Source organism: Bufo gargarizans, chromosome 2 (assembly GCF_014858855.1).
Source record: "Bufo gargarizans isolate SCDJY-AF-19 chromosome 2, ASM1485885v1, whole genome shotgun sequence".
Taxonomy (NCBI): Eukaryota; Metazoa; Chordata; class Amphibia; order Anura; family Bufonidae; genus Bufo; species Bufo gargarizans.
The window spans coordinates 601,214,409-601,239,526 of record NC_058081.1 but is presented as its reverse complement, the minus strand read 5'-3'; positions in this window follow the sequence as shown (position 1 = coordinate 601,239,526).

Here is a 25,118-nt window from a genome sequence, read left to right as displayed (position 1 = left end):
TGACCCTATTCTCAAAATGAAAAAAAATATTCCCAACGCATGCGTTTTCCCAACACAAAGCTGGTTCATCAGGGGACAAGATAAATAAAATAGGTACCACAAAAAGAGAGATAGCAGTACCCTCCAGTCAATGCTGGTACCCTGGAAAAGAGCTTAATGCGCATAAAGATCTTGGCAAGATCAAATATAGGGTGCACGTCTCTATTGGATTGCGTGCTCCTTTTAAAGCCCCTCCGTATTGCCACATTTTTCCTAACAATTCCTCTTCCTTCTATACGTTCCAGGCTGGAACGCATGTAGAAAGCCTTTGTTGTCTTGTGTATAATCTACTCTTTCTGCCTCTGATGTTATCAGGAGCCCAGACAGGAATGTCTCCCAATTTAGTTTTTTTTTAAGTTTTTTTCTGATATTTAATCAAGGAATGAATAAAAGTTATATTTTATCAAGGGGGTTTCAGACAGTGATAGAATCAAAACCCTGTGGTTGTTTGGTATTGTATCATACTGTTTATACATTGTATTCAATAATAATACATTCTGGAATATGCTTGTAAGCTCCCTCTACTGGTGGCAGCAGGCAATCAGAATGGTATCTTTTCACTCTATATCTATGCAGAGTGATGTGGATCTCTGTATCAGAAAAACAAAGCTCTGATCATTTTAAAGATATATTACAAAAATAATCATCTCAGAGTGTTTTTCCTGCAAATGATGTCAATTTAAAAGGTGGACATTACCTTTAAGAATGTTTACTGGGCTATTGAACAGAAATATTTCTTCAGAAGATGCTATTGTCAAACTTTTTTGTACTTTGTGTTGGCAAACACCACACCTTCCATTGAAACAAATTTCTTTAGAAAGACTGTACAGGAACCATAACTCATTGTGTTTGCAGTACGTCAGTCTAAGATGATGTTCTAGTAGTTGCCATGGCACAGTGTTCACACAATAACATTGTCCCCCATGTCTCTGACTCCACCAGGCGATTCCCTTGAGAAAATCGACAGGGGATGGAGAAGAAAACCATCCATAGCTTAGTTTGCTGGCTGGAACCATGTGGTCACTTTATTTGATATTAGCCTCACAATGCTAATTAACTTACTCTTTAAATTGACAAATACCTCAGTTGTAAATCCCTATTCAGCCAAAAGAAAGTTAGGAAATTCCCTCGTCTTGTTCTCTTGCACCATGGTTGAGAATGACCCAACAGCTACACAGAGGAATTGTCTTCGAATTTTTAAGGCTCTGGATGTTTGCCCATGTATTAAAAGGGACTTTGCAAATACTCATAAGGGCCTTACACCTGCTTTTTCTCAAAAATTCTCACATCTGAATAGCAAATAGATAACAAATTAGAAAATATTGCTCTAAATTAGGATAAAGTTAGCTGGTAACATATCCATTATAGAGCATATGTAGACTAGGCAGCACATTAAGGGAGCAAATATTACAGTTTATTAGCAAAATCTATGTCTGGCTTTCATGATAGGAATGATCAATGATGTTATTTTATAATATGTGATGGACAGGGGCATTGGTAGGGTCTCAAAAGATCCGGGGCCCAATCCCCAATGAATATGGCCCAGTTCTCTAAGGCGCCCCCCCTCCCGCACACCGCATTTTGCTGTACTTACTATACAGCAGCACATACCTGTCACATCCAGTGCCTCCCAGGTGACGGCTCCTTTAATGTAGATCTTCTATGTCATCATCTTCTCCATTTGGTCCGTACAACTTCTCTCAGCCGCGCCTTGTCTCTGCAGAGACACATAGACATCTTAGCTTCCTTACATTTCTATCATCTCCCAACCTGGGGTCCCCACAGTGTTATCCTGCTGCTCGCTGTGTTCCCCAATACCCTCAAGTACTATCCTGAAGAAATAATAGCCCCCCATGCTCCTTATAGTCCCACCAATAGTAATTCCCTCTAGAATGCCCTCATTAGTAATACTGCCCCCTACAGTGCCCCCAACCGTGATAACACTTCCAAAGAGTTCCCCCATTAGTGGAAGAGCCCTCCAGTATTAATAATACCTTCACAGAGACCCCAGTAGAAATAAGGCCCCCTTTTTGTTTCCCCAGTGGTAATAAAGCTCTCTACAGACCCCTCAGTAGTAATAAGGCCCCCCATATTGCTCTTAGTAGAAATAAGACATATCTATAAGTCACTACTATAGAGCCCCCGGTAGTAATAAGAATGCCTATAATGTCCCCTGGATTTAAAATACACCTACAGTGCCCCCAGCATTTATACTGTCCCCTGCTGTTATAATGTTCACCCTAAACTCTAAAGTGTCCCCAGTATTTATAATGTCCCCTGCAGTGACCCCTGTAGTTATATTCCTCCCTCCACCATACAGTCCCATGTAAATAACATCACACCATCTCTTGCCCCCTCCAAAATACAGCCCCATGTAAATAACATCACTCCCCTCCCTTCAGCCCCTCCAATGTATAGTCCCATCTAAATAACATCACCTCCTCCCCAGCCACCTTCAACATACAGTCCCAAGTAAATAATATCACCCCCTCCCCAGCCACCTCCAACATGCAATCCCATGTAAAAATCACCCCCTCAATATTCAGTCCCATGTAAATAACATCACTCCCTCCCCCAGCCACCTCCAACATACAGTTCCATGTAAATAACAGCCCTAACATACAGTCCCAGTTAAATAACCACAAATCCCAGCATTGCTCTGCCTCTCCCTTCACTTACCTCTCCTCATGTAGCAGACCTCACCACAGCTTCTTTCCCCAGGGCTTCTCCTCTTCACTGCTGTCCTCTCCTGCACTGGTCACATGATGGTGACATCATCGCAGGTCCTTCTCAACCACTGCCTGTTTTACTGGTCACATGACCTGTGATATAATCTCAGGTCCTTCAGCTCTTGCAGGGCATTAGATTCAATTGTATTGCAGTCCTGAGGACAGCATTACAGTTGTATCTAGCTGGCAGGCAGTACATTCGGGGCCTGAGACAAAACATCAGGGGCCCAGGCCCCAAATGTTTTAACCTAGCAATGCCCCTGGTGATGGAAGATATATTCATCTCTAGGATAGTCCAATTTAGTTTGTTAAAGGGAACCTGTCACCTGGAAAACACATAATAAACCAACCACAGTACCTTAAAGTATCCCCCAGTGTGTTGCTAATCATGATTTTCTTTCCTCATTCTGTCTCCTCATATTTATTAAAATCGCAGGCTTGAAGTCAAGGGGGCAGCAGCCTCCTTGCTTCAAGACATGATAAGCCCGCCCCTTACCCCTCCTCTCTACATTATGATAAACATCTTGCTGTGATGCTCTTCTCGCGGATGCGCGGTGCACTGCCTGTTACAGCGCGATCCCGGCTCCGGCTCCCTCACTCACCACCTTCATTTTGCAGACTGCTGCATGCGCTGTTCAGTGCCATCGCGCTTGCGCCCGGCTGTCGCTTCTCGTCTTTAGCGTGAATGTGATCACTGGCTTGCGTTCTCCAAGTGCCTGAAAGGTGCATGCCCAGTCTGCAAAATAAAGGCTGTTAGTGAGAGAGCTGGAGCTGGGATCGCGCTGTAACAGGCAGCGCACGGCATCCATCACAAGATGTCCATCACAATGTAGAGAGGAGGGGTAAGGGGCTGGCTTATCGTGCCTTAAAGCAAGGAGGCCGCTGCCCACTTGACTTCAAGCCTGACTTGGAGAAGGTGCCAACAGACATTAAAACGTTTAACAAATATAAGGAGACAGAATGAAGAAAGAAAATCATGATTAGCAACACACTGGGGGATACTTTAAGGTACTGCGGTTGGTTTAATATGTGTTTTCCAGGTGACAGGTTCCCTTTAAAGAATACTAAATGCAAAACTTTATGTCTGGTGCAGGGCCAGAGGCAGGTGAAGACAGGGGCAAACCAGTAGTTTCTCAACCAATATGGGAAATTACACAAGGCTTCTGCACTTCGTATTTTACCCATGAACCCTGTTGTATACTTTTGACATCTGATGAAGGTTGTTATACCTCTTCTCAAGCACAAAGGCCCACTTGAATTGAAGGGAAATAAGATGATCTTTAGGCCTCTGCTCTGAACCACATATTAAGTGGGTTCATAGAGTAAGTGAAACAGAACAGTAATTGGGGCCTGTGCCTAAGCTTATGAGAACGCCATGTTGGGAACTAAGTTTGTCTGCAGCTATTAAATAGAATCCTTATCTTATGGGCTTCCTCCTCAGATCATGAATAGGCATAACAAATTGTTTTGCCTAGACTGTTCCTTTAACTTTAAAAAGTAGGAATGATAACTTCTGTCAACACAAGTTGCCAGAAAATCGTCAATATTAGTAGTAAGCAGTTATAATATTTCTAATAATACCATTCCCACTAATTTGCTACCCTAAAACATTCATAACCTCTAATAGTCCTATTTGTAAGTTGCTATAAATAAATAGTTTTTATTTTTCCCCGCTGTTGTGCACAGTCTTCTGATACATAAATGTTTATCTGCTGTCTAATCTTCCCTCTCTTTATCGGAAGCTCCTCGCAACCTTTTGGTTGATATAATATGCCTGGCAACATCTCATTAAGTCCAGTAAATTGTAAATATTCCCAAAGTCATTTCATTTGTTTTGGTGTCTACTAGTCTGGAGTCTACAAGATTATTTAGCTAACAAAAGATTCTACTAAAGAAACATAAAATAGTCCTACAGGAGAATAGAATTGATATGGTCCTGAGGAAATTGAATGGGTATTAGGGTAGATTTTTAAAATGTTGGAAAGACATACATGATATATCGCATGTTAGGGGTTTTGACCGTATGTAACATTATACAATGCATTAGAGAACTCATAAATCCAAGGTTCTTTTAACTTTGTATTTCAAGCACTTGGACTGTTTTTTAGGCGTCATCCTTGGTTGACCCAAGGCCCTATACATTTTCATTTGGTTCCATATGATTTATATCTGTAAATAGAACCAGTGACCATGTTGTCACCCAAGTCGTTGATAACCAAGTTTTGAATGGGCTCGTTATTTCCACAAATCATTGTTCCATTGATTCCCTAGATAATTTCTAACATACAGTAAGTAGAACCAGTATACATGGGAATAGTTTGCAGCTTAAAGCGTTTCTACCACCAGAAATACTGTTATGTAGCTGACTGACATTAGCAATGCGCCCATGTCAGCACTACATAACAGTATGTTTCTAATGTTATTCCCTGCAGCCGTTTTTGTTAAAAATGCACTTTTATTATATGCTAATGAGCCTCTAGGTGCTATATGGGCGTAAAATCAGCACCTAGAGGCTCCGTCTACTCACCCTGTATTCCGCCCAGGTCCCGTGTTGTGCCCGCCCAGCTCCTCTTGATTGATGCCACTGTTCCCTGCATCGTTGGCGAAATCCCGCGCCTGCGCCGTTCACTTCTGTCTTCGGCGCAGGCGCAGTGAGTGAATGATGCGATCCTGGTGCCGGCTTCCTCACTGCGCCGACTACGTCACAGTGAGGAAGTGCATTTTTAAGAAAAACGGCTGCAGGGACTAACATTAGAAACATACTGTTATGTAGTGCTGACATGGGCGCATCGCTAATGTCAGTCAGCTACATAACAGTAATTCTGGTGGTAGAAACCCTTTAAGAAAAAACACAAACATAAAGTCAAGCCAGAAGTATTTCGATGATGGTAGGCTGATGTACTGGAGATAATGGAGTACGGCTACTTTCACACTAGTGTTAATATTTTTCAATATTGAGATCCGTCATAGGGTCTCAATACCGGAAAAAAATGCTTCAGTTTTATCCCCATTCATTGTCAATAGGGACAAAACGTAACTAAACAGAACAGAGTGCTCCAAAATGCATTCCGTTTGGTTTGGTTATGTTCTCATACAGGAGAGCAAACTGCAGCATGCTGCGGTTTTCTTTCCGTCATGGGATGCAGAGCAAGACGGATCAGTCATGACCCACAATGCAAGTCAATGGGGACGGATCAATTTTCTCTGACTCAATGACGGATCCGTCTTGGGTATGTTAAAGATAATACAACCGGATCTGTTTATCACGGATGCAGATGGTTGTAGTATCAGTAACGGAAGCGTTTTTCTGAACCGTGTCGGATCCAGCAAAAACGCTAGTGTGAAAGTAGCTTAAGTGTAGTCAAACTACAATAGCTATTGTAGGAAATGGAGGCCAGGCATAAATGAAATACCATAATGTAGTGTATTCTGTATTCTGTAGTGTATTCTTTGCGGATCCGTCTCACAAATGCATTGCAATACCGTATCCATCTTTCCGGTTGTCATCGCAAGTGTGAAAGTACCCTTAACACACTAGCCAATTTTCTTGGCACAGAAGTCAGCGAGAAGCTTTCCCATGTACTGCATTTTAGATTCTGACTGACCACAATCCATGTGTTTCACATATGCGGTTTCTGTCATCCCTGCCTGTCCCACTACAAGATTCAGGGTGGTACTATAGAGGGGAAAGATGCGACACAGAAGCCCAGAAAGGCATTAAAGGAGTTATCTGCTTTGGACATTCCCTGTTTGATAAACGGCCCCTTATAAATTAACAGATCATAAAGTTTCCCTCTGCTGGGACCCCACAATGATCAGCTGTAATCTATGGTTAAATCTGGCAGTAAGTAGTTTCCCTGCAGTGTCCCCAGAGGAGAGACTGAGAATTGCTTACTGCTATGGGTGATCTGTGTACCAGTGACATAGTAATATACGGTAGTTTGTAAGGCTTGAAAAAGACATCCATCCAGCCAGTTCAAGAACAAGTCCTCCAGGGCAAGAGTCATTCTAGCCAAGAGATAAGAGTCTGAATAACCTTGTTACAGAGCGGCAGGGGCAAAATTCGAATTCGCAATATTTCACGAATATTCGGGCGAATACATCATATATTCGCGAATTCGCAATTATTTTCTTGATTGTAAAAATCAGCAATGTAATATGCGTATATTGCGCATGCAATACAGTCGTGGGTCACTGTTGCTACATTTTTCAAGCTGCTAGAAGTTTCCTGAGACCGGAGAAAATGGTTGGCACGAAAGAACATCACAATAGCTTTATATATGCAGATAGAGTGCTCCAATATATTCGCGATTGCGCAAATTGGCAATTTATAATGCGCATATTTTTGCACAATACGTGCAACTTCACATTTTAGCAGGTCTGACTACATATTACTGATGCACTAAGTATTGTTGTGAACTTCTGACATCACAGCACTGTCTGTAGCATGTATGTATGGACAGCAGAGAAATAGTAATTCCTATCACACTACCTAACACCCTGCACTGGACCCTATCAGCTACACTATATCACTATCTAACCTACACTGACTATCTCCCACTAACTATCTGTAATATACAGTGGGATGCGAAAGTTTGGGCAACCTTGTTAATCGTCATGATTTTCCTGTATAAATCGTTGGTTGTTACGATAAAAAATGTTAAGTTAAATGTTAAATATATCATATAGGAGACACACACAGTGATATTTGAGAAGTGAAATGAAGTTTATTGGATTTACAGAAAGTGTGCTATAATTGTTTAAACAAAATTAGGCAGGTGCATAAATTTGGGCACTGTTGTCATTTTATTGATTCCAAAACCTTTAGAACTAATTATTGGAACTTAAATTGGCTTGGTAAGCTCAGTGACACCTGACCTACATTCACAGGTGAATCCAATTATGAGAAAGAGTATTTAAGGGGGTCAATTGTAAGTTTCCATCCTCTTTTAATTTTCTCTGAAGAGTAGCAACATGGGGGTCTCAAAACAACTCTCAAATGACCTGAAGACAAAGATTGTTCACCATCATGGTTTAGGGGAAGGATACAGAAAGCTGTCTCAGAGATTTCAGCTGTCTGCTTCCACAGTTAGGAACACATTGAGGAAATGGAAGACCACAGGCTCAGTTCAAGTTAAGGCTCGAAGTAGCAGACCAAGAAAAATCTCGGATAGACAGAAGCGACGAATGGTGAGAACAGTCAGAGTCAACCCACAGACCAGCACCAACGACCTACAACATCATCTTGCTGCAGATGGAGTCACTGTGCATCGTTCAACCATTCTGCGCACTTTACAAAAGGAGATGCTGTATGCGAGAGTGATGCAGAGGAAGCCTTTTCTCCGCCCACAGCACAAAAAGTGCCGCTTGAGGTGGGCTAAAGCACATTTGGACAAGCCAGCTTCATTTTGGAATAAGGTGCTGTGGACTGATGAAACTAAAATGGAGTTATTTGGCCATAACAAGGGGCATTATGCATGGAGGAAAAAGAACACAGGATTCCAAGAAAAACACCTGCTACCTACAGTAAAATATGGTGGTGGTTCCATCATGCTGTGGGGCTATGTGGCCAGTGCAGGGACTGGGAATCTTGTCAAAGTTGAGGGACGCATGGATTCCACTCAGTATCAGCAGATTATGGAGACCAATGTCCAGGAATCAGTGACAAGGCTGAAGCTGCGCCGGGGCTGGATCTTTCAACAAGACAACGACCCTAAACACTGCTCAAAATCCACTAAGGCATTTATGCAGAGGAACAAGTACAACGTTCTGGAATGGCCATCTCAGTCCCCAGACCTGAATATATTTGAAAATCTGTGGTGTGACTTAAAGAGAGCTGTCCATGCTCGGAAGCCATCAAACCTGAATAAACTAAAGATGTTTTGTAAAGAGGAATGGTCCAAAATACCTTCAACCAGAATCCAGACTCTCATGGGAATCTACAGGAAGCGTTTAGAGGCTGTAATTTCTGAAAAAGGAGGATCTACTAAATATTGATTTCATTTCTTTTTTGTGGTGCCCAAATTTATGCACCTGGCTAATTTTGTTTAAACAATTATAGCACACTTTTTGTAAATCCAATAAACTTCATTTACTTCTCAAATATCACTGTGTGTGTCTCCTATATGATATATTTAACTGACATTTTTTATCGTAACAACCAACGATTTATACAGGAAAATCATGACGATTAACAAGGTTGCCCAAACTTTCGCATCCCACTGTGTATATATATATATATATATATATATATATATATATAAGCTAACTAACTAACTATCTATCTAAAGTAATTAAACAGTAAAGCACAGAGCACAGCAATGACACTGCTGTCTCTCTCAGAACTCCACAAAACTACAGAAAATGGCTGCTGGGGAAGTTCTTATATAGTAAGGGGTAAGCAATAGTGATGGCCTTGCAGTTCACCCGGCGGACAGTTTGCGGCGAACTTTGCGCGTTCACGATCCGCCGAACATGCGAACATATGCCGATGTCTGCACGCGCCATATTGTTTTGCATTGCGCCGAACTTTGACCCATAACACATCCATCAGGTTGGACAGAACAGCCAATTGAGACGTTTCAGCACATGGACACACCCCCACCCTATAACAGAACCCAATCTGGAACCCATTTTACATTATGTGTTTTGCCAGTGTAGGGAGAGGTTGCATTTTGGAGCAGGGACAGGCTGTTAGAAACTTAGGGACACCAAACACTATCTAATAGGACCACAAAAGTCCTTTTAACATTGTGCTATCGAAAGGTGTGATACACAGAGGGGTGTGATAGACGTATAATATACTTTCTAACATAGAAAGTATATTATAGTGCATTTGTATGCTTCCAGAAAATAATGATTGAGGGCTGCAATCTATCAGCTTCCACAAAATAGTGATTAAGGTTTTCCATACACCTGCGTCCACAAAATTAATGCTTGAGGGTGATATACCAGCTTCAACTAACAACTGATTGAGGCCTGCCATATATCAGCTTCCACAAAATAGTGATAGAGGTTTTCCATATACCTGCGTCCACAAAATTACTGCTTGAGGGTGATATACCTGCTTCAACTAACAACTGATTGAGGCCTGCCATATATTAGCTTCCACAAAATCCTCTTGCCCAACGGCTGACCGCTGGCTTGTCGGAACTGCTAGCCCGCCAACTACTGCCATATAAATTGGTGGACTCGGAGGCCTTCAGAAAATTTGTGGGCATTGGCACACCAAAATGGAAGATCCCCGGAAGGAAATATTTCTCCCAGAAGGGCATCCCTGAACTGTATGGTCATGTTCAGCGGCAAGTTAATATATCTCTGCCACACAGTGTCGGTGCCAAGATACATCTGACCAGAGACACGTGGTCTAGCAAACACAGGCCCACTGGGTGAACCTTCTGACGGCCATCAAGCATGTAACCCATGGCACCCGTGTGGATTTGGTGTTACCGCCACGGATTGAATGCAGGTCTGCCTCTTCTTCTCCTCCTCCTACTCTATCCTCCGTCTCCTCCTCGGCTGACTCCTCCTTTTCCACTGCTACTGCCTCTTCCACTGCACCTCCCAAGCTCCCCAGAACCTATTCGACGTGCCAGGTAAGAAGCTGCCATGCTGTGCTGCGGCTGTTGTGCCTGGAAGCCAAGAGCCACATCGGTCCTGCACTGCTTTAGCTCTTCGGTCAAAGGCCGATCAGTGGCTAACACCTCTCAATTTGACAGTTGGTAAAGTGGTGTGCTACAACAGTGTCAGTCTGCTGAGCGTGCTGAAACAGGGCAAAATGACACACGTACATGGCAGCAATTCGTTGCCAAATACCCCAGGGTCCAGGACTTCTTGTGGCAGGCCAGGAAAATCTCTGGCCATTTTAGAAGATCTTACACGGCCATGGCTCGCCTTGCTGACATTCAGCGGCGACATTACTTTCCCTTCAGACGTCTGATTTGTGACTGCCTGACGCGCTGGAACTCCCACCTTGTATATGCTTGATAGGCTGCTCCAGCAGAAACGTGCCAATAACGACTATCTGTACGAACTCTGTGGCAGGACAGGTTCTGGGAAGATGGCTTTCTTTTCACCACACCAGTGGCTGTTCATGCGCGACGCATGCAGACCTTACGCCATTTTTCTGGAGCATTGCGTTGTGTCATTGATCAAGCTGTCAAGGAGAAGGAGCTGGAAGATGAGGAAGTTGCAATGCTGAATGAATTCCCAGGGGGGACTACTCCATCTGAGACAAGTCAGCAGGAGTCTGAAGAGGAGTCAGAGGAGGATGGTCGCTGGGGGGAGGAGGAAGAGCAGGGTTTGCGGGGGACTTTAAACTTTTCAGGGATCTCTGGTGTTATCCATGGCTGGGGGGAGGAGACCGAGGCAGACATTCTCCTGGGCAATGACCCGGAGCCAGGGCACTCCACCGCTTCCGATTCAGTGCGAATGGGGTCCTTCATGCTCCAGTGTTTCCGTATAAAAAGCATAAAGGGCAAGGACCAGTACTGGGTGGCAACGTACTTAGACCCCCGGTACAAACACAAAATGACGGACATGTTCCCAGCATCACAGAGGGCTGGCAGAATGCAGCCTTTCCAGGCCTTGCTGTGAGAGATGCTGCATTCTGCTGTTGCGGGGCACTAGCAGAGGTATTTCCACCCACAGCGAAACAGGTGTGGGTACCAATCCTACCGCACCTGCAAGAAGAGGGCGGTTTGAAGATGTGTTGGTCACTTCGCATATGAGATCATTCTTGCAGCCAACCCATCGACAGCCGCCCTCCGGATCCAGCCTCAGGGAACGCCTAGACCGACAGGTGTCCGACTACATCGGGGTTAACGGCTGATATGGACGCTTTGAGAAGCAAGGTACCCCTTGACTACTGGGTGTGCAGGCTTTACCTGTGACCAGAGCTGGCACAATTTGCCATGGAACTCTTGGCTTGCCCCTCGTCAAGTGTCCTTTCCGAAAGGATGTTCAGCGCAGCAGGGGTGATCGTGACCGATAAGTGCACTTGCCTAGCTCACGACAGTGTGGAATACCTCACATTTTTAAAAATGAATGAGGCATGGATCTCAGAGGAATTCAACACCTGTGATGACCACGTGTAATTGAATTTCCTCATGCCAGCCCACACATATCCGCTACAACCCAGAACAAAGAATGGTCCTTGCCTTATGTATATACAGTGGCAAAAAAGGCCTTTTATGTCAGGAGAATGCCTAATTTTGGGGGCCTGTACCGTCATTTTTATCCTGTGACCGCCTAATGTACCTCCAGCCACAGAATCCAAAGTTCTTTGCTGTCAGGTAAATGCCTATTGGCTAATTTTTGGGGCCTGTGCTGGCCGACAGTTACATATTTATCCTGTGATCGCCTAATGTACCTCCAGCCACAGAATCCAAAGTTCTTTGCTGTCAAGTGAATGCCTATTCCTAATTTTTGGGGCCTGTACTGGCCTATCTCTAGCCACATAATCACACCCTTATCTCACTCCTCTGCCTTTCATTATGGTGGTGTATGAACCGTATTCACCATAACGACCTTCTAATGTCACAGGGTCATGTGACTGTGCCCCCCACCCCGTACTGTGCCCCTCACCCTGTACTGTGCCCTCTTATACACTGCATTGTGCCCTCTTACCACACCCTGTGCAGTGCCCCTAGTCATTTCCTGTACTGTGCCCTCTTAAACCCTTTTATCCGGTCACGGTATGGCGGTGTTATCCGGTCACTGTACAGAGGTGTTATCCGGTCAATGTATGGTGGTGGTATCCAATTACTGGGTGACCATAACTTTAGGGTACTTTCACACTTGCGTTTTTCTTTTCCGGCATAGAGTTCCGTCACAGGGGCTCTATACCGGAAAATAACTGATCAGGCATATCCCCATGCATTCTGAATGGAGAGTAATCCGTTCAGGATGTCTTCAGTTCAGTCGTTTTGACTGATCAGGCAAAAGAGAAAACCGTAGCATGCTACGGTTTTATCTCCGGCGAAAAAAACTGAAGACATGCCTGAACGCCGGATCCGGCATTTTTTTCCATAGGAATGTATTAGTGCCGGATCCGGCATTCAAAATACCGGAATGCCGGATCCGTCCTAGAAATATGCCTAACATAGACGTATTTCTTTATAATAAATTACTTCCTAATTGTATTATTATTCGGGGGTAGGGCTAATATCTTTATATTATATAGATTCTAGTGTATTATACTGTGCCCTTTATTTCCCAGTAGAAAATTATCCTTGGGAAACACAGTCCTCATTCCTGACCACCAGGACCAGCAAGCACTCTGTCAGTACATGGCGGCCTCCCATCTCCGCCACGCTGCTCCGCTGTGTACTGGTGCTTATTCTGACACTAGGGCTGGGTTTACATCCTATTTTTGCCATCCATTTAATGCATACCAAAAATGTATGCAAATTTTTGACAATGATTCCCCCTCTGGTATATCACTGTCCATGTTGTGGGACTATTTGTGTACTTCTAGTAAGTGTTTGCTGGCTGCAAATATGACCTGAAGGTTTTTCAGGTTCGCTTGCCATTAAAGTGAATGTGGCCCGCCGCAAACGCGCGCTTTGCGAACATTTGATCGCGAACGCACGTTCGCGAATCGTTTCAGCCGATGTTCGGTCCATCACTAGTAGGAAAATTTCCTATTGGTTGCTAGGAATGTTGCTAAGCTCAGACAAAGACATTGCAGCATTCTCATTGGCCCACAAGCAAGAAGTGAGAATACTGATGGAAAAAAAATTCTAGAATATTCGCGAATACGAATATATAGCACTATATTCAAAATCTTTGTGAATTCTCGAAGTGCTGATATTCGCGATTAAAATCCGTGATTCAAATATTCCCGCCCAACACTAGTTATTAACTGAAAATTCTTCCAAAGAGTATATGAAGATGGGTTTTCTAAACTGGACAACCTAAATAATCAATAGTGATAAATATTCTCACTCCACACCAACAAAACAAAAAAAAGTATTCTCCACCTTGGAAATGTTTGTAATTTATTTGGGTAGCTACAGATTAGAACATTGAATGAAGTTGACCTTTTTGACATCAATTAACAGAAAAAGTTGACAAATCATCCTCAGAAAAATTCCAAGAGGGCTGAATATTTTTATAGGTGCTGTAATAAGAAACTGCTCATGTGAAATTGGCAAAAAAACTTTTAAAAGTAATACAAATTAAATAATAAAAGTCACTGTATATTGTCCAGATATAGCAAGATATGGTTCCTTTAGTGAAATAACAGATATTATCATATGTAACTATCATGCTGAGAAAAGGATGATAGATAAGTAATTTATTTGGGGACTATATATCATCAATTGTGTATGTAAATATTGTGTTTAATATTTTGGATTTATTATTTTATATTCAAATTGTTTTGTTAATGAAATTAGATTTTTCTTGTAATTGTAGCTGTATTAAACATAAAGTTGTGGGTTTTAAAAGGTCCTATGTTCAAATCCACTGGGCCACATGTACAAGTTGTATGGACAGCTTTTGTTCTCACCGATTATCCCTGCATTTTCCATAAAATATAAAAAATAATAAAGGGGTCATCCCAGTTAAATAAATACAGACAGTGGTGTACCTGCGATGGAGACAGAGCATGCAAATGCTATGGGGCCCGGGGAGAGGAGGGACTTAATGCAGAACTCTGTCTTTTGTTCCTGATGTGAAAAGACTGCATCTTCATGCAGCAACCACCAGGGGGAGCTCAGTGCAAAGAGATGATTGCCGCTTCCATTGCAGACAAGGGTAACTGTATTAACTCCTATGCACTGCGCTCCTGCTACTGTCAGCTGTAGACAGAGAGCTTTGTGATATGTGAAGCTAAGTAGGAGAATCTATCTATGTATTTATGTCAGTTGTCTGTTGTAAATCCATTGAGTACTATAGTTCAGGATGAGTGACATTTTTTGGAGCACTAGTTGCACTTTTTCTTACATAGAGGTTGGGTAAAGTGGGTGAGGCTGAGGGTGACTTTACTAATTTGAAATTATAAAAAAAAATGTCTTCTGCTTAATAAAAATAGGTTGTAAATTTGTCAGAAATCCAGAATGTTGCGCTTTGCATTCTATGTTGCCTGGGAGTGTCCTGGGAAATTGTTGGTGTAGGGGGGCTAATACTAAAATGGGACCCTATGAGATTTCTGTATACCTCTGCCCTTTGAGTGCCTTATTCAGATGTTATTGAGTTATTGCCTCAGATACCCCTAGAATACCCATCTGTGCAGAGAATACCCCTATAATACCCTCAGATGTGCCAAGTTCCTGTTTTAAATGCCTTCAAAGTTCCTTCCTCATAGGACCCTAGAGTGCCTGCCACACATGCCCTCAAAGTGCTTTGGATGCCCTCAGAAAATTCATCTTAAATTTTCTAAAATTATCTGCCTCAAATGCTGCCAAGAGCTTGGCTCAGATGCCCCTAGAGTACTTGCCTCAGATGCCCTCAAAATTCTTGCCTTGGTCTTCCACAGATGATTGCAAAATGTTGGCTTCGGATATACTTGAGATAAAATTAATCATGGCCTGCACTCCAGAATTCTGGCTCCAAAAAGTAGCAAAATAGGGGCTTTGCAACATTTTTGGTCCTTTCCACAAAGATTTTGCAACTTTTTGCATGTTTACACTACTCACTCCAGTTTTGAAAAATGGGTGTGGTTAGCTATGTAAAGGAGTTTTAAAAGCACAAAAACTTGACAAAAACTTCAGATGGAAAAAAATTACGAACATTCTAAAAAACGAATATATAGAAATAGTGCTATATATAAATTTTTTTGAATATTAATCATTTTTGTCCATCTGAAGTGAACACGACTATTCGCTGTTGTGAGATCGTGAAAACTCAGAACCGATGGTATATTCTAAACCCGAGGCGTTCCCATGGTGATGGGGACGCCCCATGCGCATGGCAACGGGCACTGACTGGAGCAGGCTGAAATCCTAGGGAGCCCGGACAGATAAGAACAGTTTTTTGGGGAACCAGACGGGAAGCAGATGGATGATGAAAAATGACGAATATTCTTAAAAACAATTATATAGCACTATATCGAATATAGTGCTATATATTCGTTTTTTAGAATATTCGTCATTTTTTTTTCCCATCTGAATTCATGATTCCTCCCTGCTGATTAAGGCTAGGTCTACACGACGACATTTGTCGCGCGACAAAAAGTCGCGCAACAGATAGGGGCGCAACAGTTGTCGCGCGACATTTTGTTGCACTAATGTCGCGCGACAATTTTTATAATGGCAGTCTATGGTGTCGCACTGCAACATGCGACATGTTGCGACTGCGACGCGGCAGTCGCAGAAAAATCCATCTTGAATGACGAATACTATATTTTTTATAGTGCAAGATATTCGTTTTTGACCCACGCCTGTATTGATCGCATAATATTCGCATATTACGCGATCAACACCTTGCCGATTTTCAAGTAAAAAAAAAGAATGTAGAATATAACGAATATTCACATTCGCGAATATTCAACAAATATTCTACAAAATATTCGCGAAATATCACAAATTAGAATATGACCCCTGCCGCTCATCACTACAGAATATCTGCCTCAAATGCCTTTAGTCCAATATCAGTGACAGCCCTGCAGAGTCCCACCGCTAAGGCAGCAGTCCACTGCTTAAGGGCCGTGGCCGCATTGAATCACTTGAAGGGGTCTGCAATCCGGATGCGGAACATAGGCACGGATCGGAAGCCCACAGAAGCACTATGGGGTGCTTCCGTGGGTTTACTGTACGCGCCTCCACACCGCAAAAAAGTATTGCATGCAAGTGAATGGGTCCGCGATCCGCATGCGGCTGCTCCACGGTCGGTGCCCGTGCATTGCAGACCACAATTTGCGGTCCATAGCACAGGCACGTAGCCCTTACGTTCGTGGGCATGAGCCCTAATAGGAATGTGTCATCAGAAAATTACCTATTGTTTAAATCATATTTTTATGTTGAACATATTTTTAAAGAATATTTGATGTTATTTTTAACTTTCCATGTCACTATTTAACACCTTAAGGATCCTGCCATTTTTTGCAAATCTGACATGTGTCACTTTATGTGGTGATAACTTTAAAACGCTTTTACTTATCCAGGCCATTCTGAGATTGTTTTCTCGTCACGTATTGTACTTCATGACAGTGGTAAAACTGAGTAAAAAAAATATATTTTTATTTATAAAAAAAATCAAAATTTTTTAAAAATTAGCAAATTTCCAAATTTTAATTTCTCTACTTTTATAATAGATAGAAATACCTCCAAAAATAGTTATTACTTTACATTTCCCATATGTCTACTTCATGTTTGGATCATTTTGTGAATGCCATTTTATTTTTTGGGGACGTTAGAAGGCTTAGAAGTTTAGAAGCAAATCTTACTTTTTTTTTTTACATTTCTAAAACCCACTTTTTTAGGACCAGTTCAGGTCTAAAGTGTGAGGCTTACATAATAGAAACATCCCACAAATGACCCCATTTTACAAACTACACCCCTTAAGGTATACAAAACTGATTTTACAAACGTTGTTAACCCTTGAGGTGTTCCACAAGAATTAATAAAAAAATAAAGATGAAATTTCAGAATTTAAATTTTTGGCAGATTTAAATAAATTTTTTCCACTAACAAAGCAAGGGTTAACAGCCAAATAAAACTCAATATTTATGGCCCTAATTCTGTATTTTACAGAAACACCCCATATGTGGTCGTAAACTGCTGTACGAGTACACGGCAGGGCGCAGAAGGAAAGGAATGCCATACGGTTTTTGGAAAGCAGATTTTGCTGGACTGGTTTTTTGACACCATGTCCCATTTGAAGCCCCCCTGATGCACCCCTAGAGTAGAAACTCCAAAAAAGTGACCCCATTTTGGAAACTACGGGATAAGGTGGCAGTTCTGTTGTTACTATTTTAGAGTTATAACCTACAACAACCCAAATGCAATGCCTAACTCCTACACCTACTACAAACTACACAAAAAAGAGCTAGGATATATCACAATAAAAAATTCATTTTATTCAATACAATAAACATGATTATACAGTTCTAAGCAAATTAGGGACAGGACATGAAGACTGAGCCGTATTAGGGCTCTACAATGTGGAGAATCACATTTGGGGGTGAGTGTAATCATGACCAGCAGGTGACATAACAATTTTGGCAGAGGCTCCAGACACAGGATTAGATGCGGGTGCACAGTAACTGTTCCTAAGTCAGCGCTGACCGTGGCATAGGAGGGGTTAATCCGCCGGCATCGGCATCATCACCTGATGCTGGTGGATGCAGCAGGGATCCGGCTGTCAGTAACAGCCGGATCTCTGCCGCTGATCGGGGGTAGGAAGGACCGCAGGACGAGAATGCTCGTCCTGGGGCACTAAGTACCGGCCAGTGGCGTAGGGATCGCCATAGCAACCATAGCAGTGGCTTTGGGGCCCTACGCCACTGGGGGCCCGTCCGTCTGTTTTTTTATATTTTTATTAACACACACACGCCTGCCCACTACACTAGACTAGTGTAGTGGGCGGGGCGCGGGCGGTCCGCGGCTCAGGGCCTGGCTGGGGATAAGCCGAAAGAGTCAGGTCAGGACTGGAGCAGGCAGGGCGCATGGCCGCACAAGCAGCAGATGAGGTAGGCGGTGGGGGCCGGAACAGGGGTGTACCTGAGGGACGGCACAGAGGCGGAGCCAGGCACCAGCGCCGCAGCGCAGGAAATTGGAATGGAAGAATCATTCCTAGTAACTAGAGGGAGGAGGCGGACTCAGGCGGTGGAGGGGGCCGGGCCGGGGATGTACCTGGAGACTCGAGTGGAGGGACTAGGGAGGGAGAGGGAGTGGTCCCGCCTGGCCGCACTGGCGCCAGTCAGATTTGCGCTCTCTGACTGCTCGAAACCAGTCTGAGGTGAGCAGCTCAGAGTGAGAGAGAGGGACCTCACTCCTCACTGGTCTCCACTCCTGCCAGTGCTGCCACTCCAGTCTGTGCCACTGCCTGCTGCTGCTGTGACTCTAAAAGTAAGTGATTCACTTAAAGTGAATTTAAGAAAGTGAGAAAGAAGTTTCTGAAATACTTGATCTAAATTCTTAAGTTAAAAAGAGCTGCCTGCAGAGTGGGGCCCCAGAAGCAAGGGGTGCCCTCCTTGTCCTTGCAGGTCTGCAGGCAGCTCTTTTTAACTTCAGAATTCAGATCATCAGACTCTCACTAATTACAAATTTACAGCACACACCCTGGCCTGTAGTTTCCACCATCATACAGGGGAGGGAAGAAACCCCAGAACGAGAGTGTGGCCCCCAACATGGGGGTTTCTTTTCTTCCCTACCCTGTCTAATGGTGGACACTACAGGGGTGTGTGCTGTATTTAGTAACTGAGAGTTTGATTCTGAAGTTAAAGGGGTTCTGCACTTTCATTTAACTGATGATCTATCCTCTGGATAGATCATCAGCTTCTGATCGGCGGGGGTCCGACACCTGAGACCCCCGCCGATCAGCTGTTTGAGAAGGCAGCGGCGCTCCAGCAGCGCCGCTGCCTTCTCACTGTTTACCGCCGGGCCGCCCACCCACTGACGTCACAACGAGTATCAACTAGCGTGGGCGGGGCTAAGCTATGTTCACTTAAATGGAGCTTAGCCGCGCCCACGCTAGTTGATACTAGTCGTGACGTCAGTGGGCGGGGGCGGCCCGGCGGTAAACAGTGAGAAGGCCGCTGCTGGAGCGCCGCTGCCTTCTCAAACAGCTGATCAGCGGGGGTCCCGGGTGTCGGACCCCTGCCGATCAGAAGCTGATGATCTATCCAGAGGATAGATCATCAGTTAAATGAAAGTGCAGAACCCCTTTAAAAAGAGATGCCAGCAGTGATAAGGAGGGCGCCCCTTCCTTCTTTTGGGGGGCACACTCTTATATGACAGACTAAGGGTACTTTTACACTTGCGGCAGGACGGATCCGGCAGATGGCCCGATAGATATGTGGGGGCCCATAAAAATTTTTTTGCTATAGGGCCAATGCAGTTCTAGCTACGCCCCTGGTACCGGCCCTTTAGGACGAGCATTCTCGTCCCGGATCCTTAACGTGTTAAATTTAAACAATAACCATAAAAAAACTGTTTTTGCACTGGCCACTAAGAATAATAATTGGTGCCACTACTTGGTCTGTACAGATCACTTTACTGCAGTTCCCTGCTTATCTATACCCAGAGGTGATCTGATTACAAGCAGGATTAGAATGACTGATAAGACAGGATCCACCATTCACAATAGGTGATTGTCAAATCTTATCTATTCTTTCCTTGTACAATGACCTCTGCACAGGTCACAGAGCATGCCTAGAAAAAGCTGCCATAGAAGTCACTGAGGTCCCACTCCAGACCATTGTGTCTGGACCATGGGGCTGCCGTAAAGCAATTTTTTTTAATGATTTCTAAATGCTATTAAGAACAGCTCAGCCAAGATATCCGCCCCCATAATCATGTTCGGTAAATAGAATAAATAAATCTGCAATCAGAAAATAAAAACAGATCAGAAAAAAAGGATTTGTGTTGCTATCTGGTTTTAACTGGTTTTGGTGACACATTTCCTGTGTGTGTACTGCAAAAGAAGGTGGCGTGGAGGACAAATGGGAGGAGAGAGGAGAAGGAGAAGAGGCAGGACGTGGAGCGCCGGGAGTGTGGATTTGTGGGTTGCTCCCACTAGGCTCGGTGATGGGAGGCCAGGTGCCTTCTTAAGGCGGTCGTTTCTAGGTGAGTGTTGGGCTTACCGCGACTTATGCGTTGACAGCACAGGCTGCAGATGGCAACACTATTATCAGCAGCTGACAGGTTAAAAAAAGCCCACACTGAGGAGCCATGTGCCGGCGTCCTGGGAGCGCAAGATGTAACCGTGCATGGTGGATGGCTCGCTCCAGATACATTTGCAGTCTGATTTTTGCCTCCAGTGCACTGCAAGTTCTGCCTGCTTCTCCTCCTCCTCCCTATCTGCTGCTCCATCTCTCCCTCTGAACTCCCCTCCTCTTCCTCTCTTGTGGGCACCCATGTGACGTCCATAAACACGTCATCATCGTCACCTTCACCACCACTGACATTAGAGATCTCGGAGTAGGCAGCAACAGCGGGGACCACCCTCCTTGGGCTGATCTGGGTACTGTCGTCAGACCGCTGGGTGGCGGCCGTTGCTACCTCCTCTTCCTCATCCAATGCCAAGAATGGCTGCACATCAGTATGGTCTGGGAATGGATGGGAAAATAATTCCTCTGACTCGAGTGGAGGGGCTATGATAGTGATGGTGGTGGTGGTGGTGTCTTTGGGGGTGCACACAGCAGAGAGTGAGGAGGGTGTAGATACAGAGGATGAGGAGGGTGCAGAAGCAGAAGGCTGAGTGAGCCACTCAACCAACTCTGGTGCACCCTTTGAAGTTATCGCACACACTTTCTCCAACTTCCCACTTAGGCTCTAGCCTGGTGCACCAGCCCGACCCCTACCATCCCTGCGGAAAGGTCTGCCTCTTCCTCTGCCTGCAGTGCTCCAGACTAAAAAAAAATATAAAGGAGCCATTGGCTCCTAACCTGAAAAATTTAGGAGCCAAATGAAATTTTTAGTCGCCAAATTTAAAATACATATAATATAGCTGGAATGCTTAGGAGCATGGGGTTTTCTAAGCTACAGCCCATGCAGTTAAAGAGGTTGTGCACTCATTTCCATGAGCTGTCAGACTAGCCAGATTCGCGTTGGTAATCCCTAGGTGCTGGGTCCCGGCTCATTCGCTTCCAGGCCTCCACTGCTTGTCGTGGGTTTCTCCATGAAAACGTTTGGCTGCAGTGGCATTAAGACAATGACTGGCCACAGTGTGAGGGGTGGATCTTCACCCAGCAGATGTCTGCAGCGTATATCTGCTGGATGAAACCTTTTTTTTTTTTTTTTTAAAGAGGCAGAGCAGAGGGTCTAGGCGCAAATGGCGATAAGACAACAAAGTCAAATTTTGGTCGCCATCTGGAGCACTGGCCTGTCATTTTCTAAATGAACCTCTGCCTTCTCCGTAGAGACTCTCTGCCTTCTCCGTAGAAAAGAGCAGTATTTGTGTAAGAAGGTATATAGCAGCCCTCAATCAGTATTTGGTGGAAGAAGGTATATAAAAATAGCACCCCTCAATCATTATTTTATGGAAGAAGGTATATGGCACCCCTCAATCAGTATTTGGTGGAAAAAGGTATATAGCACCCCTCAATCAGTATTTGGCGGAAACAGGTATATAGCACCCCTCAATCAGTATTCGGCGGAAACAGATATATGGCACGCCTCAATCAGTATTTTGTGGAAGAAGGAATATGGCACCCCTCAATCAGTATTTGGTGGAAACAGGTATATAGCACCCCTCAATCAGTATTTGGTGGAAACAGGTATATGGCACCCCTCAATCAGTATTTGGCGGAAACAGGTATATAGAACCCCTCAATCAGTATTTGGCGGAAGCAGGTATTTCGCAGCCCTCAATCAGTATTTGGTAGAAGAAGGTATATAGCAATAGCACCCCTCAATCAGTATTTAGTGGAAGAAGGAAAATGGAACACCTCAATCAGTATTTGGCGGAGACAGGTATGTGGCACCCCTCAATCAGTATTTTGTGGACGCAGGTGTATCGCAGCCCTCAATCAGTATTTGGTGAAAGTAAGTATATAGCAATAGCACCCCTCAATCAGTATTTTGTGGAAGAAGGTATATGGCACCCCTCAATTAGTATTTTGTGGAAGAAGGTATATAGCACCACTCAATCAGTATTTGGCGGAAACAGGTATATGGCACTCCTCAATCAGTGTTTGGTTGAAACAGGTATATAGCACCCCTCAATCAGTATTTTGTGAAAGCAGGTATATTGCAGACCTCAATCAGTATTTGGTGGAAGAAGGTATATAGCAATAGCACCGCTCAATCAGTATTTAGTGGAAGAAGGAATATGGCACCCCTCAATCAGTATTTGGCGGAAACAGGTATATTGCACCCCTCAATCAGTATTTGGCGGAAACAGTTATATGGGACCCCTTAATCAGTATTTTGTGGAAGCAGGTGTATTGCAGCCCTCAATCAGTATTTGGAGGAAGAGGGTATATAGCAATAGCACACCTCAATCAGTATTTAGTGGAAGTAGGAATATGGCACACCTCAATCAGTATTTGGTGGAAACCGGTGTATCGCAGCCCTCATTCAGTCATTGATGAAAGAAGGTATATAGCAATAGCACCCCTCGTTCAGTATTTTGTGGAAGAAGGTATATGGCACCCCTCAATCAGAATTTGGCAGAAACAGGTATATAGCACCCCCCCAATAAGTATTTGGTGGAAACAGGTATATAGCACCCCTCAATCAGGATTTTGTGGAAAAAGGTATATGGCACCCCTCAATCAGTATTTGGTGGAAACAGATATATGGCACCCCTCAATCAGTATTTTGTGGAAGCAGGTGTATTGCAGCCCTCAATCAGTATTTTGTGGAAGCAGGTGTATCGCAGCCCTCAATCAGTATTTTGTTGAAGAAGGTATGTAGCAATAGCAACCCTCAATCACTATTTTGTGGAAAAAGGTATATTGCACCCCTCAATCAGTATTTTGTGGAAGAAGGTATATGGCACCCCTCAATCAGCATTTGGCAGAAACTGGTATATAGCACCCCTCAATAAGTATTTGGTGGAAGCAGGTATATAGCACCCCTCAATCAGTATTTTGTGGAAGTCGGTGTATCACAGCCCTTAATCAGTATTTGGTAGAAGAAGGTATATAGCAATAGCACCCCTCAATCAGGGTTGGGGGTGTGTCCATGTGCTGAAACGTCTCAATTGGCTGTCCTGTCCCACCTGATGGATGTGTAATGGGTCAATATTCGGTGCTATGCAAAAATATATGGCGCGTGCGAATATCGTCATATGTTTGCATGTTCGGCAAATCGCGAACGAGCAAAGTTAACCGCGAAACAACTACCGGGCAAACCGCAAGGCCATCTCTACTGGAGATGAAAGACTTCAGGAACCTGGACATACTTTAGAGCCAGATGAAGGGTCTGCTAAAGACTACATCCTGCAAATGAAACCTGTAGTACTGCATTGTGATTAAAGAGAAAAGCAAGAGAAGTGTGTAAGAGCAGAGAGCAGCAAGAGAGAGTTGTACCTCTATGTCTAGATACTTAAAGGGGTTATTCAGGAAAAAAAATTCTGACTTATCCTCAGGACAAGGGCTCATTCACACGGCGTATGAACGGATCCGCACCCGTTCAGCAATTTTGCGGAAGGTCTGCGGAAGCATTCATTTATATGGGCCCTAATAAGATGCGGACAGCACACCGTGTGCTGTCTGCATCCATTATTCCGTACCGCGGCTCCGCAGAAAAGATAGAACATGTCCTATTCTTCATGTCCGATTGCGGACAAGAATAGGCATTTTCTTTTATGGTTGCGGCCATGTGCGGTTCGCAAATTGCGGAACACACATGGCCGGTAGCCGCAGATCCGCAAAGCACTATGGCCATCTGAATGGGCCCTAAGTCATCAGTATCAGATCTGCGGGGTCACTACACCTGGGACCCCCACCGATCAGCTGTTAGAAGAGGCCTTGAGCACTTCAGCCTCTTCCATGTGACCTCACGGTACACCGGTCACATGGCCTAGTTGCAGCTCGGCCCCATTCAAGTCAATGGGGCTGAGCTGCAATACCAAACACTGCCAGTATATTATGTACGGTGCTGTCTATGGAAAGCTGCTGGGAGCCTGGATGGCACCTCAGAGCTCCGGTGAATACAGCGGCTCTCTGAAACAGCAGATGGGCGGGGGTGCTGGGACTTTGACCCCCGCTGATGTGATATTGATGACCCATCCTGAGGATGTCATTTTCTTTTCCATAATAACCACCTTAAGCATAGGAAAGAAAAATGAAGTGTGAGGAAGAGTGTGTTAAAGAGACAACAACTTAGCCTGTTAACTACCTTCTAAGCCAGTGAAACTGTAAGAACTGTGTAATCCCAAAACTGTGTTAGATCCATGCAAAATCTGAACTGTGACAACTGCTGGGAATACTGTATTGGACCTTTAATTTCCAGCAAAAGCCCTGTTCAACAAGCCTCATCAATGCCTCACACTTCAGGGAACCCTGCCTTGCACCTCAAAATTCATCTCCGCCAAGAGCACCCCACCTGTCACCAAGCAGGAGTCCCAAGGCCAGGGAATGCCTCGAAGAGAAGAAAAGGCACACCTCCCCCATCACTCCGCGGTTCCAGGGAGCACTGGAGTGAGGACCACCACCATGAGCAACCGTTCCTCTCTTGGGCCCTTTGCTTTAGTGGTGTTATACTGTTATCATCCAATGATACTGGCTGTTTTCCA